The 16,543-nt window shown below is 47.1% G+C and overlaps 1 long non-coding RNA gene across 1 annotated transcript; it reads left to right on the top strand.

The window, feature by feature from the left end:
* Positions 1–165: 165 nt before the first annotated feature.
* Positions 166–14,181, top strand: LOC148685163 (uncharacterized). The gene is made up of 2 exons (XR_015951183.1): positions 166–2,531; positions 13,922–14,181. It is a non-coding gene; the product is annotated as an uncharacterized LOC148685163 (long non-coding RNA).
* Positions 14,182–16,543: the final 2,362 nt, after the last annotated feature.

Raw genomic sequence — 16,543 nt, forward strand, 5'->3', positions numbered from 1 at the left:
GACCTTTCCTGGCAGCTCAAACTACCAATGGATAAAAGTTTGGCATGTTTTAATGGGACACATTTCAGCCCATCTCCAGCCACTGCTGAATCAAATAGTGCAACAAATGTAGGCCATCATGGTGCTTGCGGAATCTTCCTTCTTCCTGTGGGGTTGTGGCGTTCATCTCGTGTTATTGGCCGAGAGAGCTGGCGTATAGCTTCCAGGTCATGTGGCCAGCATGACAAAGCCGCTTCTGGCGAACCAGAGCAGCACACGGAAACGCCGTTTACCTTCCCGCTGTAGCAGTACCTATTTATCTACTTGCACTTTGACGTGCTTTCAAACTACTAGGTTGGCAGGAGCTGGGACCGAGCAACGGGAGCTCACTCCATCATGGGGATTCGAACCGCCGACCTTCTGATCGGCAAGCCCTAGGCTCTGTGGTTTAACCCACAGCGCCACCCGCATCCCACGTTGGTAAGGTAGGGTTACCATATTTCAAAAAGTGAAAATCCAGACACAAATGTTGAGCTTTTCCTGCAAAATCAGAGAGAGCGCGAGCGCGAGAGAGAACGCTATTTTTAATGAAATCCACCAAAATCTACACTTCTGACCTGGGCTGACATACATCCGGATCTTCCTGTGATTTCCACCCGGACGCTGTTTATGAGGGCTGAATACATGCTATGTCTGATGGGAAAGCTTTTAAAAGTGGAGAGCCTTGGAGGGAAAGTACAGCAGGGCGTACAGCTTAACGCCTTCCTAGCTCACACCATATTTTCACCAGGCTGCCGCTCACTGCCATTTTATTTTTTTGCTGAGAGGTAGCATGATTCTAGGGCATTGTGGGAAATAAAAATGGCAGCTACATCCAGCCACCCAGTGCTGCTTGGAGTACAGTGGAACCTTGGTTTACAAACACCTCTGTTTACGAATTTTTGGTTTACGAACACTGCGGACCCATCTGGAACGGATTAAATTCACTTTCCATTACTTTCAATGGGAAAGTTCGCTTCAGTTTATGAACGCTTCAGTTTATGAACAGACTTCTGGAACCAATTTTGTTCATAAACCGAGGTACCACCATAAACCGAGGTACCACTGTTGCTTCTGCTCCTGCACCCACTTCCACCTGCCATTGTCTCCAGGTAAGCCCACCCACGAGCCCGTGATAGAGGAAAGGGCTCGCAAAGGCACCCCTCAAATTTGGAGGGGACCTGGTAAGGTGTTGGTCCTGAGAAAGGGGCAGTGGCAGTGGCGAGAAGGCCATTGGGTCTCCACTCCTGGTGGCAATGTATCTTTGTATCTCTTTTATTCTCCCAAAATATTGGAGTTTATGCAACGTAACAAGCTCCTAAATATCCAAGTGAGATCATTGGTCCCTCTAGCCTATACCAGTGGTTCCCAAACTGCTTTGTGAAGAGATTGGAAATAAAAATAAATAAAAATATGCCTTTGGCATAAGGGCAATGATAGTGCTACATGACCAATTTCTCTCCTGAAAAGTGCTCCGTGACTCAAAAAGTTTGGGAACTGCTGGTCTACACTGACTAGCTGTGGCTTTCCAAGGTTTCAGGTAAAGGACATTCCCTAGCCATACCTGAGGATGGGGGGGGATTTGAACCCGGGACCTTCTGCATGCAAAGCAGATGCTCTACTCCTGAGCTACAGCTCCTGGTGGACTTGCACCCAATGAAGTGTGCTTAGGATTTTGCGTCCTGAACTCGCCAGACCGCCAGACTAATGTTGCAGAATGCAGAGGAATGTTTTGGTCCCAGCAGTCCAAGGTCTACCAAAACTGGCACCTGCAAAAAGGAAACTAGGAACTCTGGGCTACTGCCTAATGCCATTTGGCTACTTTCACAGGAGCAGGACAAAAGCATTTGGAAAAGAGAGCGAGCCGGTCCCAGAGGGTGCAGCGAGGGAAGCAAAAACAAAGACTGAAAGAAGAGGCATTTGAAGAAAATAAAAGAAAAAAGTTTTTCCAAAAGGCAAAAACCGCTCCTGCTTTCCTCTGTTTTATGTATGCCCATATTGACACTCTCTTAGCAACCGTGTTTTCTGTTTGCTAGGGTGAATTGTGCAAGATTTGTCCCGTCACATCAGTTAAGCAGAAGATGCTGGATGCCAACTGAGAAGAATGCAGAAGGAAAGAATCCAGCCTCTCTTCTCTGAAAGGCCACAGCCAGCTTGCTTGTAGGCAGGCAACACAATATTTAACCTTTCTGTTGCCAGTGAAGTTGAAGCAGTCAATTTGTCTCACAGTCAATTTTGCTTTCAGGCAGCTGCAGTTAATAACTAGGGCCTTGTTTTGTTGTGCCCATTTAACTGTGGAGTACACTTGCGTTGTTTTAGGTGTGCACCTAAAAATGTAAAGCATGAATAATAATAATAATAATGGATAATAATTATAAATGTGTAGCACTTTCAAGTGTTCAAAGTGCTTCACACATATTATCTAGTTGTAATCCCATAAGGCGGGTGTGGGGAGGAATCACGGATCACTGGCCAGGCCACCTGGATCTGATGGAGTCCAACAACATCTGGAGGTAAGTCAGTATACTTACCTGCAGTGGCGAACGGTGCCGCTTGGCTGCCCGGGGTGGCACCCCCTGGGGGCGGGGCGTCGCTTCGCAGCATGCGTACCAGGGCAGACTGTGCATGTCCGCACATGCGCAGTCCGTACGGGCGGGCGGCGCGCTCTGAAGCAGAGCACACCACGAAGCGGTTTGCTGGTGCCGCCACCCAGCAACCTGCTCCATAGCACGCTCTTTCCCCCCCTGCTCGGGCGGAGGAGGCGAGGGGCGGGCCAGGGGGCGGGGGCGCTGCCCCTGCGTGCTGCCCCCATGTGAGTGGAGCTAGTATGGAGCTAGGGGCGGCCCGCCCCCTATGTCCCTCCCTTGTTGCGCGCCTGCTTACCTGCTATACTGCAGATGGAACTGAGTGACAGTGCCTTGCTTAGGTCTACCTCCCAGTGCATTCATGGCACAGAGAGAGAAATGAACTGGGGACTTTTTGATTTGCAGTTCAGTCTCCTAGATGCTATACTGCACCAACTCTCCGAATGTTCAGCCCTGGACATTGAGGTCCAGCTCCGAGGGTCTTCTGGTGGTTCCCTAACTGTGAGAAGTGAAGTTACGGGGAACCAGGCAGAGGGCCTTCTCAGCAGTGGCGCCCTCCCTGTGGAACACCCTCCCGTCAGATGTCAAGGAGATAAAGAACTACACACACAGCTTTTAGAAGACATCTGAAGGCAGCCCTGTATTGGGAAGTTTTTTATGTTTCACGTCTTGTTATGCTTTTATATGTGCTGGAATCCCAGACAGATGGGTGGGGTATGAATAAAAACATCATCATTATTATTATTATTACTATTATTAATGTGACCTTTGTATCTGCAGACACATACATGAACTTCCCAGGAGTGGCTTTAGCTCTTTGTTGAGGGCGCAATTAAGTAGCAAAGCCAGATTATCCTCTATTTCAGGAGTAGGGAGCCTGTGGCATGCCATAGATTGCTGGACTCCAGCTTACATCAGCCCCAGCTAGCATGGCCAACAGTGAGGGATGATGGGAGTTGTAGTCCTACAACATCTGGAAGGTCACAGGTTCTCTGCACATGATCAAAGGCCAAAGGTTCTTCACTCCCACACAATGTATGAAATGGCCCTATCTTCCCACATCTCAAAAGATCTGGGATGGATTTGTTGAGCTTTGGTCAATGCCAAATGCTGTTATTTGAGAGAATACTTAACCAGGGAGCTTTGCCTGGATGTCCTCCTCCACAATATTGGGGCCTGTTAGTCATTGACCTAAGTCAGAGAACTGGCCAAAATCTCTCATTCCTTTTTTAAAAAAAACACCCACCCACCCCTCAGGTTCTGCCTGTCTCTCAGTCTTCACATCCATTCTGTAAAACAGGGAACAGTATCCCAACTCACAGGAACATCGCAACAATTTGCCACTGGCAACTTTGAGAATGGGAGCCATTCATTCTGCTCAAAGGGGGTTGTGTAGTCTTCGCTTTCCCGTGAGTTATACCCTGGTTGTTTCATTTGCCCCAAGCTCTTGCAGTCATTCGCTTACTCTCCATTAACTGTGTTGTTGTTGTTGGTGGTGGTGTTGCAAGGACAACCAAGAGAAAAGTTGTAATATACATGGTATTTTAAAATGGTCCTGGGGTCAAGAGTAGCAACTTAAGTCCTGTCACTTCCTACAATGTCCCCCTCCCCCCTTCATTTGGAGATTGCGTTTTGTCACAGGCAGCCCTTTCCTGAGCCCTGCTATTTTTATTCCTTTCGCTTCTAACGGTGTTTCTTGTCTCAGGTGACTAAGCTGCAAGGCCGATGTAATAAAAAGGACACCATGCTCCACTGCAATAACTGTACACCAGCCTTGGAAGTATTGATCATTTGACATCCATGATAGACAATGGTGGCCCAGGGTGGCATGACTCCAAGCAAAGTGGGGTGGGGGTGGGGGGTGTTTAAAAGAATATTCAATGCAAGGGGATATGGAATTTTCCAAAGCCCCTATCTTTCTGTATTGAAAGCTGCACTTGAACATTTCCATTTGCACTCAGCTGTAAATAGCGCAAAGATCACAACCCAAAGTTATACAGGCTGCAATTATGTACAATACACTAACTGTTGTTTTTTTTAAAAAAGTAGTTTTTATTTTTTTAAAAAATCCTTGTTACACAAAGCAAATAAACAAGGGGAAGTACATATAGCACCTCCATTTTCAATTCATAGAGGCTTTTTCACAGTTCGTTTACCTTTGGTAATGAATGAAGTTTACCTTCATTCTATGGCATACTGTTTACAGGACACTTCCTGTTGTGAGCACCCAATCCTGGAGCAGTGAGAGACCACAGGGGTTCCAGCCCTTACCCAGGGTTTGTTTCCTTGGAATGAAGGTCAATGGAGACTGTGGTGTTTTTAGGATATGTGGTTTTATACAATCTGAGCACAGGATGGAGGGACTCAGGGCATCAACACTACAGTAGATCTTGCCTCCCTATTGGGATTCCGTGGAAGCACCAAAGCCACAGTTTCAGGTCCAGCACAGAGCAAGGAAAGCCTCTGTGTCTCCAGCTTCAGCCAAAACACACTTTCCCCCACTGCCCCCTGCCCACTCTCTCACATGCAGCCCTTATGTGGCCATCAACACTAGGATGACAGTGGCATCCAGCCAGATGATGTTGCAGAAAAAGCTTAAAAGCTTAAAACCATGGAGCCACCTGGGATGAACAAAGACATTGGATTCTTATCTCATTATGCATGATCAAGCTTTCTTTAGCGCCTCAGCCCTTGCTTTCCCCCTGCAGGACCAATTGCAGTCATCAGCAGTCGTTAACAGCCATCTACTCCCATCAGCCCATCACCCATTCCCACCCCCACACCACCCTCTGTATATACATAAGGGTCTGACTCTTCTGTTTCAAGTGTATCTGAAGAAGTGTGCATGCACATGAAAGCTCACACCAAAATAATAACTACTGAAGGAATTTTTTTATTTTGCTTCAACTCAGACCAACACGGCTACCTACCTGTAACTGAAGACTAATAGATTTACTTTTGTGTAGACGTGCTTAAGGCTGTCCTGTTAGGTTTTCCTTAAGCTGTGCACAGCCAGGTGCTTTTAGAAGCTAGGGGTGCTTCCAGACTGTCACTGCTTTTGGGTGGGGTTCAGTCACATACCTGTGGGTTCAGGTTCCACAGTTAAATCTTCCACAAAAGATGGGACACTTTGTGATAAGGAAAGTGACTGAGAAATGCATATGCTTGAAGCCACATTGTCTAGGCTCCCTGCAATAGAATGAATGCTCAATAAACAGATTCCCCAGAAGTGACCTAGGAGGTGGCGTCCCCCATGTTACAGAAGCACAATCTGCCTCCACTGGGAGTCAGGCGTCTACCTACTGTTTCCAGTCCTGTTCTGTGGAGCACTCTTCCAGCTGAGATTCAGCAGGCATGCATGCTTCTGAATGTCAATCTTTTCTTGAAGACTCTCTTAATCCCGAGAGGCCTCTGCAGTTGTCTAAAGCGTCCCTTGAGCGGCCAGTCATTTGCATGATTGCTCTGTATTCCTCTTGAATGTGTATTGAGTTGCTGTTCGCCACTGATTTGGTACATAAATGCTTTTATAAATAAATGAATTGCAAAACGGCTGGTGAGGCTCTAGGGACAAAGTGCCCATCATACATTGTACCATTGGACCACTGGTACCACTTCAGACTGGAGTACAGATAGTCACATGACTCCCTTCCCTGCTGTGCAGTCAGTAACACATGAGGCTCCTAATCCCAGGGTCTTGGGTTCAAGCCCCACGTTGGGCAAAAGAGTCCTGCATTGCAAGGGGTTGGACTAGATGACCTGCGTGGTCCCTCCCAACTCAACAATTCTATGATTCTAAACAAACGCTTCTGCACATGTGTTTTATTTCTTTATTTTGACATTCTCCTATCCTGCTTTTGTTCAAAGGGAACCACAGTGACTAAGAATAATAATTTTGCCGGGGGGGTGGACACAGAGGAATTTACTTGTGCTTTTTAGTCCTGCTGGAATTAACTAACTTCCTCTGCATCCAGTCCATAATAATCAAAACAACAAAATTGCAACTGTCAGAACATCACTGTAAAACAAATAAACGAAGTTTTTTTATTTAAAAAAAAGCAGCAGCAAAAAATATAGAAGCAATCAGTCGAAAGGCAAGAACCTCCAATATAATCCAACGACAGAGATCAAAGCCAGTGAAGTTCTTCTTACAAAGTGCCCATTTCTTTTTTTAAAAAAGTGATGGGGCTAGGGGAGCTTCCCTGGGGACATAGATAGTTATAGTCCAGTGACCCCAGTCCTTGCCTGTCACAATCAATTTCTGATGGGAGCCGTCGCCCATGCAATGCCGCACCTGCATTCTTAAACCACAGAATGGCTTGACTCTGTGATGTGATGAGCTCTTGTTGTCCAGAGAGGCACTCCATGTTGGCTGTACATACCTTATGGTGGCGTTTCAACCCATGATCAATGGTCTAACCTGTTCTGCAGGTATGCATGTTGCTTTGAGATGTATTTTGGGGAAGCAGATAAAATCCCCAGGATACAAAAAACAACCCAGCACTAGAGGTGTGCACATTTTGATATAACTCAGGAGCCTGCCGGACGTTAACGCCCATATACACTATTCTGCCTCGAGAGCAGTCGGGCAACTTTCTTTCCTTTTTAAAAAAGTATTTGTTTCCAGGGCTGCCCACCTATTAAATAATTTTGAGCTGAATAATCAACAGTGCAAGTTTCTGCATGCTTACTCAGAAGTGTGACTCCTTTTTTTTTAATCATTTGTAATCAATGGGCTTTATTCCTAGGTACACAGATATGTGGACAGCAGCCCATATTAAGCAAGTTCGCATACTACCGTAGCAAACTTCCAAATGGTGCTTTATAAAAAGACCACTGAAGAAGGAAGCACTACCGGTATTTTATAGCAATCCACTAAAACTCCAATATTCTCTAACAGGTTCCCATTTACCAAGCACAGCCATTTTTTCTGACGTCTTTTGCAAATCCCTGACCTCAACAGAATGATGCACTAAACCAAATGGATATGCTGGCTCCCAAGGAGGAGATCGTGGGCACTGGGTTCTTTCGTCAGCATAACAACTAAGTTTTATCTTATGACAAGTTTTGTCCCGTGATTACAAGTTGTGGTAAAGGGAGGAGAGACTCGCGTGAAAAACCAGAGAGAAGTAAAGCGATTGCAATCTCCTCTGCAGAAGCCAAAATATTTATGTGCTCATGGTAAGCCATTTTCTGGCTTACCATGCTGTGCAAACCACACCACTTCCCTTGTTTTGTCCAGACCAGGAATGGCTCCAGGTTGGAGTGGGCATCAATCAGTATCGGTACTGGGAGGCAGGTGACATTGCAGAAAAGCTTTCTGTTTCTGTCACCCATTGCAAACCCACTGCACCCAGTTCTTCAGAAAAGACATCTCTTTTCTTTCCTCGTTTCTTTTCGATGATTAAAAAAGGAGAGAAAAGTCAGTCTAACTTTTATGCTTTCTGTCATTGTGCATACTTGTGAGGGGGCTAAAATGAGAAATTTAAAGAAACAGCAACAAACTCCTGGTTTTCTCTTTCCTGTGCTGATAGTAAGCCGGGACCGGGTTGCAAGAGCCTGGGGAAAAAAGGATAAAGATGGACTTGGGCAAGGTTACAAATTTGTTATCTGCAAGGGGAATGAGAAGCTGAAAGGCATCTGGAAATGGTGCTGGGGAACTCAAAGTCCTGGCAAATGGCGCCTCTCCATTGTCTGCACCTGCTGTACGTGGCAGGGCTTTCCTCAGCATGGAGCTGTTGGCTTTGATCTGATGGCAGATGAGCGCAGCAGGTTCTTCATCTCTGAGCAAGATGGATGGAGCACGAGGTGCTTGAGCAAGCCCTGCTATTTCTGGAGGCTGATGAGTTTTCTGGAACCATTTCAGCTAGGCCTCAGCTCTGGGCCTCAGAAGCAGCCAACCTCAGGTGCCCTGGCAGGCTATCTTTCACCAAAGGCAGAGAATAGGAGGAGGGTGAACTTGGTTGCGTTGGACATCTCAGTGGCTTTGGTTGGCTCCTGGAACTGCACCACAGAATCACAGACTTGTGGAGTTTAAAGGGGCCCAATGGGTCATCTAGACCAGTGTTTCCCAACCTTGTGCCTCCAGATGTTTTCAGACTACAATTCCCATCATTCCTGACCACTGGTCTTGCTAGCTAGGGATGATGGGAGTTGTAGTCCCAAAACATCTGGAGGCACAAGGTTGGGAAACACTGATCTAGACCAACCCAATGCAGTTGGAACAATTATATCAACTCTGCCAGCCATGCACTTTCCTGGGATTTCACTACCATCATTGGTGCCTTGGTAGCCATGCTTGTTTCTTTATGCTAAAATATTTCTAGGCCAACTTTCTGAGTGCCATTCTTAGTTGGGCTGGCATTCGTCTGCTCGGGAAGCAGTGCACCTTTAGGGGTGAAGTGAAACTGTTGGTGGCTGTAGAGTCTGATACAAGAGAGAGAGAGAGAGAGAGAGAGAGAGAGAGAGAGAGAGAGAGAGAGAGAGAGAGAGAGAGAGAGAGAGAGAGGTTTTATTGCATGTGCAGCAGATGAAACAGTCCAGTTGTACCATGGCATTCTTTCTCTCTGCGCTCCTCCCAGCAGTCATTCCTCCTCTGGTTGCTGCAATTCTTAGTGGTTCAGCAATAAAACTGCTACGTGCATTTGCAAAGCTAAGCAGGGTCCAGTATGGTTTCAAATCGGATGGGAGACCATGTGTTGAGATTCCTGCATTGCAGGGGGTTGGACTAGATGAGCCTCGGGTCTCTCCCAGCTCTACGATTCTGTGATGCTATGGTTGATTTACATGGAGTCACTTATACCTGAAACTGGTTTGGAAGCTGAAGTTTGCCTGTATGAATACGGGAGGATAACAAACCTGTCGTTATTTTCAGGTTACAGAAAAACTCGTGACGCACAAGGGTTTGCTACTTCCCATTTAAGCCGATTTTAATGCACTAACCTCTACTTCCCCTTTGACAGATAAGCATCTTGTTTTTAGAGTCAAACGGCCATATGTGGATAAAGGGAGGAAAACAGCTTTTATTCATTCCTTTGGCTTTGCTTCCGAGTTTAGATTCATGGCATCGGGAATCTCTTCCTCTTTCTCCTCTTGCTCTCCTTTCCTCTGAAAGCGCTCCCTACCACACAGCAAGCCAAAGGGTGACGCTTCGCATTTTCCATCTCGGCATGCGCTCTGCACATGGACGGACCTCTTTCAAAAATCGCCAAGGCTGCTTAGTTGTCTCACAACGAAAGATTGTAAGAAGAACCGTGCAGGATCAGGCCAGCGGCCCATCTAGTCCAGCATCCTGTTCTGACAGTGGCCAACCAGTTCACAACACAGCCAGGGATCAGCCAGCCAGGGAGGGGCCACTGAAGAACCCAAGGGCACATTTATTTATTTTTATCTTCCTCCTTATGTCTTCTTACATGCTGAGCAGCATTGTAATAGCCAATGAAACGATCAAGGATGATCAGTTTCCTTTTTAATATCTGACATGTTTTTAGTTCCTCCCCTTTACAGCAGTTGGTGTGCACAAATTTAGCGCTGGTCCAAATTTCCCCAAAGAGAACTTCTGGCTGAATTGGGTGGGGAAGGGTTTCATAGGTGTTTGGGGGCACCCAAAGCACCCCAAAACAAAGGAGCAAAAGCCACCAACCCTTCTCTGTGCTCCTCCTGGATGGTAGCTACTTTGCTTGTTGGCTGAATATACATTTCTGCAAACCGTGTGCAATTTCTTGCCTATTCCTCCATCATTCTGTGTAGATGGCAACTTTTTGCATTGTGAAGAGCTGTGCTGTTCTAGCCCTGCTTTGTCTTATGTGCCCATCTCCCGGTTTTCATTATCTGTTTATGCATATTCATGGCTGTCTCTTTTTGTAATTGTTACAAGAGAACTTGTCCCCAGTAAGCGCGACAGATGAGCAACTATGTTTTCATTGCGCCCTAGTGTTTTGACCTTGAGCCATGTCTCACCAGACAGAACTTCTGGCCTTCAGAGATTTGGGAGATTGCCAATATGCATATGCACTGCATAGATAAACCCTAAGTGGATTGGGGAGCACTTCAAGCCACTCCATGCGGCAGCTGTTTCTGCTTCAACATCACGCCTGATGCCGAATTGCAGGGCTGGCCCTCCTGTAGGGCAGAGTGAAGTAGCTGCCTTAGGTGGCTCAGAACTGAGGGACTGGGAAGCTCCCATTTCCCCTGAGAGCTGTAAACTAGTCTGCTTGCAGTCCTCTGCCAAAGTGGAGGGTCTGGGCCCACTGTCAATGTCAAAGTGAGATTCCACTTGCTGACCAGGTTAGTTTAGGAACATAGGACGCTTATACAGAGTCAGGCCTTTGATCCATCTAGCTCAGTATTTTCTACACTGGCTGACAGCAGCTCTACGGAGTTTTCAGGGAGGGAATATTCCTGGAGATATCAGGGATTGAACCGTGGGACCTTTTTGCAGGCACTGTACGCCTGAGATACAGCCCAGGTCTTTGTGGAATGTGGGGTCACAGAGCTGCCGGGCAAGGGATGTCCAGAGTGAGGAATAAACTCTTTATTGTACAAAGTGCACTTACAAGTTAGGAAAAGGTAGGTTCACCACTCCCATGTCTCTCAGCTGCTCCTAGGTGTACAGCCAATGAGGCGGTTGCCACAACTGAGAAGCCCCACTCCCCACCCCGGCTTATGTACCTCCCCTATCTGCAGGGGCGGAGCAAGGTGGGGGTGGTGCACCCCGGGTGTCATCTCCGAGGCAGGTGACATTCGGCCCGCCGCCTGCCACTCCCACCTACCGTGATACGTCTGGGGTACAGATTACCCCCTTCCTTCCCCCTTTGTTTTGACACCCCCACGTTCCCGGGTTGCTGGAGGAGGCATGCAGGGAGAGGACATGAAGGAGGCAGGCGAGAAAACAAGCGAAGGGTGGAGGGAACTCTGGACCCAAACCCTGGAATCCCAAAAAAGCTCAACAACTTGGGCCAACCCTCCCCTAATGGTAGATCACAGGCAGTCTTTTTATACTGTGAGTAGATTGCAGTCTCTTGGGAGTCCAACTAGATTTCAATGTGTGTGGTGTGTGTGTGTGTGTGTGTGTGTGTGTGTGTGTGTGTGCAAGAAATTTCCTGCACCAGGTACCACCTGACCTTGCTATGCCACTGCCAATCTGAGCTACATATAAGCAGATGGAGACTCCACCTGCATGTAACCTGCTTCTGCTCCTCCTGCTTCAATCCTCTTCTCATCTAGAGAGACAGCGGGGCAGGAGGAGGATATGTGGAAGTCCTTGACTCTACACCAGGCATAGGCAACCTTGGCTCTCCAGATGTTTTGGAACTACAACTCCCATGATCCCTGACCACTGGCCCTGTTAGCTAGGGACCATGGGAGTTGCAGTTCCAAAACATCTGGAGAGCCAAGGTTGCCTATGCCTGCTCTACACCAGTGTTTCTCAACCAGTGTGCCTCCAGATGTTTTGGGACTACAACTCCCATCATCCCTAGCTAGCAAGACCAGTGGTCAGGAATGATGGGAGTTGTAGTCCCAAAACATCTGGAGGCACACTGGTTGAGAAACACTGCTCTACGCCAACCTAAGCTATCTCTTTCTCCTCCCTGCACCTGTTCTTCACTCTCTAATCTCTCAGCTTCTCCAGCCTCTGGTTCTCGTCTCCTGGCTGACTGACAGGCTCCCTCAGATACCTGATCCCTTCTTCCAAGCCAGTCCACCAACCACCTTTCTCCTAGTGCCCTCTCATCAGACTCCAGCCAGCGTCCCTGACATCCGAGGAGCATCTTCTCCTTGCCATTTCTGTAGTATTTGCAAATGGCTTCAGATTTGTCCTACCAACAAGCCTCTGAGCTTTAGCAAAGCAACGGCGACTTCAAGGCCATCATAGTAGCATCGACAGTCACACTGGCCACCGGTCACTGCCCATGAGCAAGGAGGAGGCGCTGGTGAGCACATCCCTTACATGCCCTATGTGCCAGACTGGCTTGTGAAGAATACTCAGTGTTGTACATTCTCCCACAGGATGGGTGGTACAGTCACAGCCCTGGGCTCATTCTCTGGAGCTCTTGCTGTGGAAAATAATAGAGCGCTTCAGCAATCCAAAGCATTCTTGGTTTAATTGTTCTATTTTGAAACGCCGCCTGTCCCTAGTTACGTGGATGCCTGCCAGAGAGGGAGAAAGACGATCATTTTCAGAAAGTTTAAACAATTTATATTGGGGTCTCTCCCTTCCTCCCAGCCCTGCTCTTTTTAAATATATATTTTTGGTACAGATTCTGAAGCTACATAAAGGGGAAGAGGAAGTTTTGAAACTGCATGTTACTTGCCACCACCAGCAGCCTCAAGGATTGGGCCAAGCTTGTAGGAAGAGTATTTTCGCTTTCAAATACAGGCAACTCCCCATTTACGTGAGGGTTATGTTCCACGGCACTGCATGTTTAAGTGAAATTGAGTATATTGGGAACACGATTGGAAAAGCCTGCAAACACCTTTTAAACTCTTGCAAACCCTCAAAAAACCATTTCAAAAACCAAAAACCCACAAAACTCCACTACAGTCGTTCCCTCCGAAAACTCCTTGCTCAAATTCCCACTCTCTGCAGGCCTCAAGGGTCGGTGCAAAGGCTCATTCATAGCTGCCAAGTCTCCCGTATTCCCCGGGAAACCCCCATTTTTCCAGCTGCTCCCAGCCGAAAAAACAGATTTTTTTGTTTTCCCCCGGTATATTCTGGCGCGGCGGCCATTTTGGAACTGGGCGGAGCATGCTCAGAAGCGACTTTTGATGCTGCTCTGTCCAGTTCCAAAATGGCTGCAGTGCGACTTCTTGTGCGGCGGCCATTTTGGAACTGGGCAAAGCAGCATCAAAAGTCACTTCTGAGCATGCTCCGCCCAGTTCAAAAATGGCGGCAGTGCTACGTCCGGTCTGCTACTTCCGGTCCGGTCCCTTATTTTTCAAGAAGGAACTTGGCAGGTATGTTGGGATTGCACAATGCTTTTGTGGCTTGTGCATGTGGCCTAACACAGCAGAGTGCATTCAGCTATTAAATGCTGCTTGTGGGAGTATGGGGAGGGGAGATGAAAGGTTTGGGACAGCAGCTGGCTGTCCAATGGGGGGGGGGGACACACTTGCTCCTTCAGGCAAGGTGGGTGTCTTCTCTTCCAGCATCAGCAAGAGTTTAATCCAAAAACTGAAAGATTTCAGTAAACATCTGTTCACTCCAATAACTTGGCTTTGATGGTTTTAATTTTATGCCAGCCTCCAAAACTGGCCATTGGGGTTTGGGGCATTTATAATATTGTACAAAGAACCTTATTTTAATTTTTTTTTAAAAAAAGTACAGGCTCCTACAATGGCAGGAAGAGGACCAAAAGACTTCCTGGGACTCACAAAACTTGGAGGCAGCCCTGAAGAGAAACCAGCCTCACGTAACAGCCTCCGCAGCTCAAGCAGAGGCCGAGACAACTCCCAAAGGAACCAAAGTCTCCTGACAATTTTACGACGTTGCCCCACCGAACAGAAAGGAAGATCCATCCACTTTTCATAACAGGCATTGCTTCTTTTCAACTGACGGAAGAAATAAATATTTCCCTCTCTATATTTAGATCCTTGCTTTGATGGCCTGGCCCTAGGGAGTTTGTGTAGCCACAATGGCCAGTGCCTTGTGAGTTTTTGGACTATTGTCAGCTCCTTAGCAACAAGAGCAGCTCCCTGTTTTGCATGCAGAGCCAAACAGCTGGATGGATGTCTTTGGTGAAGGACGTCTCCCCCCCCCTGCTGTTTTCTAAAACCAACTGATCAAGAGGTGGAGGGGAGCAGCAAAACAGAAAGAGAAAAGGCAGAGGCAAATGGAGTAAACATGGGGGAGTGGGAATACCATATATCTATAGACATACCAATTTTGTTAATGATTTAGTTATGGTTTTAACGTTGCCTCTGCCCCAAGACAGAGTAGTCTGTGCTTTCTAAGGCAGCCTTCCCCAACCGGGTGCTTTCCAGATGTTTTGGACCACAACCAGGGCCAGCAACAGGAAATGGACATCTTGAAGCTCTCCAACTCCCGTTTGCCCTGACCTTTGGCCAACAACATCTGGAGGGCCACAGGTTCTCCTCATCCCTGTCCTACAATGGTATCTTACGCCTTCTGCATTTCCAGATGTTGGAATGTACAACAAACAACTCCTTCTGCACAAGAACCGATTCTGACCAATGTTAAATCAGTCGGCAGTTTCCCGATCTCATGCCAGACATCCATCACCCTGCATGTCACCATGGGTTTGGGGGGGGGCGTTTTTTTAAGTGTTTGTTATCTACGCTGCTGGTTCATTTCCCAGCGAAACTGGCATGTTTATTTCTCCACTGTTTGTGGAGACAAATGGGGCACCAGCCCTCTCTATTGTGGGCATGCCTCAGCTTGCCTCCCCTACAATAACCCGCCTCAGTCGAGTGGTTTCCCCCCTCCTCCCCTTTCATGTTTGCTATTCGTTTGACATTTATAGTCAAGAAACAATCAGCATATTTACCCAGAAGCAGAGTCAACATTTCTTTAATGGGAATTGAGCAATTTATCAGCGGCCAGCTGGAAACGGTTGCCTCTAGTGTACGGCGAGTAGCTGCAGCAGTTTTAACTGCACTTGGATGAGGCCAGTTTTTGCAAAGTGTTGCATATTTCCAAATGCCCAGTTTTAAGGCCAGTTCAAATATTTTGGTTGTCACCACCACATAGAGCACGCATCCCCAAACTTCGGCCCTCCAGATGTTTTGGACTACAATTCCCATCTTCCCCGACCACTGGTCCAGTTAGCTAGGGATGATGGGAGTTGTAGGCCAAAACATCTGGAGGGCCACAGTTTGGGGATGCCTGACACAGAGGCTTCTGGGAGTGGGACGGGGGTTGTATACGTAGTGTGCATTTAAGGCACATTCATTCAGTGTAAAGACTCTTGGGAACTGTAGTTTAACCCCCCGCAACAGAACTATAATTCCCAGCACCGTTAACAAAATGCAATTTGCAGGATTTTTTTCATGCACTTTTAAAAGAATGATGTGTGCTCAGCCTTTCACACCTTTTGACATATTAATTTTTCTACAAAATAACAGCAGAAATATGTACTGTATTGTATAATCTTCTTGTAGAAAAAAATGTTACAATGCAAACTCATGAGTGCTCCATTTTGCTTCCAGTCTTGCTTATTAGGAAGAAGTGTGCTTGAGTTCTGTTGTTGTTTAGTCGTTTAGTCGTGTCCGACTCTTCGTGACCCCATGGACCATAGCACGCCAGGCACTCCTGTCTTGCACTGCCTCCCGCAGTTTGGTCAAACTCATGTTCGTAGCTTCGAGAACACTGTCCAACCATCTCGTCCTCTGTCGTCCCCTTCTCCTAGTGCCCTCTATCTTTCCCAACATCAGGGTCTTTTCCGAGGATTCTTCTCTTCTCATGAGGTGGCCAAAGTATTGGAGCCTCAGCTTCACAATCTGTCCTTCCAGGGTGCACTCAGGGCTGATTTCCTTAAGAATTGATAGGTTTGATCTTCTTGCAGTCCATGGAACTCTCAAGAGTCTCCTCCAGCACCATAATTCAAAAGCATCAATTCTTCGGCGATCAGCCTTCTTTATGGTCCAGCTCTCACTTCCATACATCACTACTGGGAAAACCATAGCTTTAACTATACGGACCTTTGTCGGCAAGGTGATGTCTCTGCTTTTTAAGATGCTGTCTAGGTTTGTCATTGCTTTTCTCCCAAGAAGCAGGCGTCTTTTAATTTCGTGACTGCTGTCACCATCTGCAGTGATCAAGGAGCCCAAGAAGCTTGAGTTCTAATCCTGTATTAAGCACATAAAACAACATAAAATCACGATATAAAAACACAAAACACACCATAAAAGCAAGAACAGCCCAATAATCCCCACAAACACATTTTAAAAGGGCATTGGATGTCAATCAGCCAGAGGCCTGGTTA

This window comes from Zootoca vivipara, chromosome 7 (genome assembly GCF_965207765.1).
Source record: "Zootoca vivipara chromosome 7, rZooViv2.hap1.1, whole genome shotgun sequence".
NCBI classification, from domain to species: domain Eukaryota; kingdom Metazoa; phylum Chordata; class Lepidosauria; order Squamata; family Lacertidae; genus Zootoca; species Zootoca vivipara.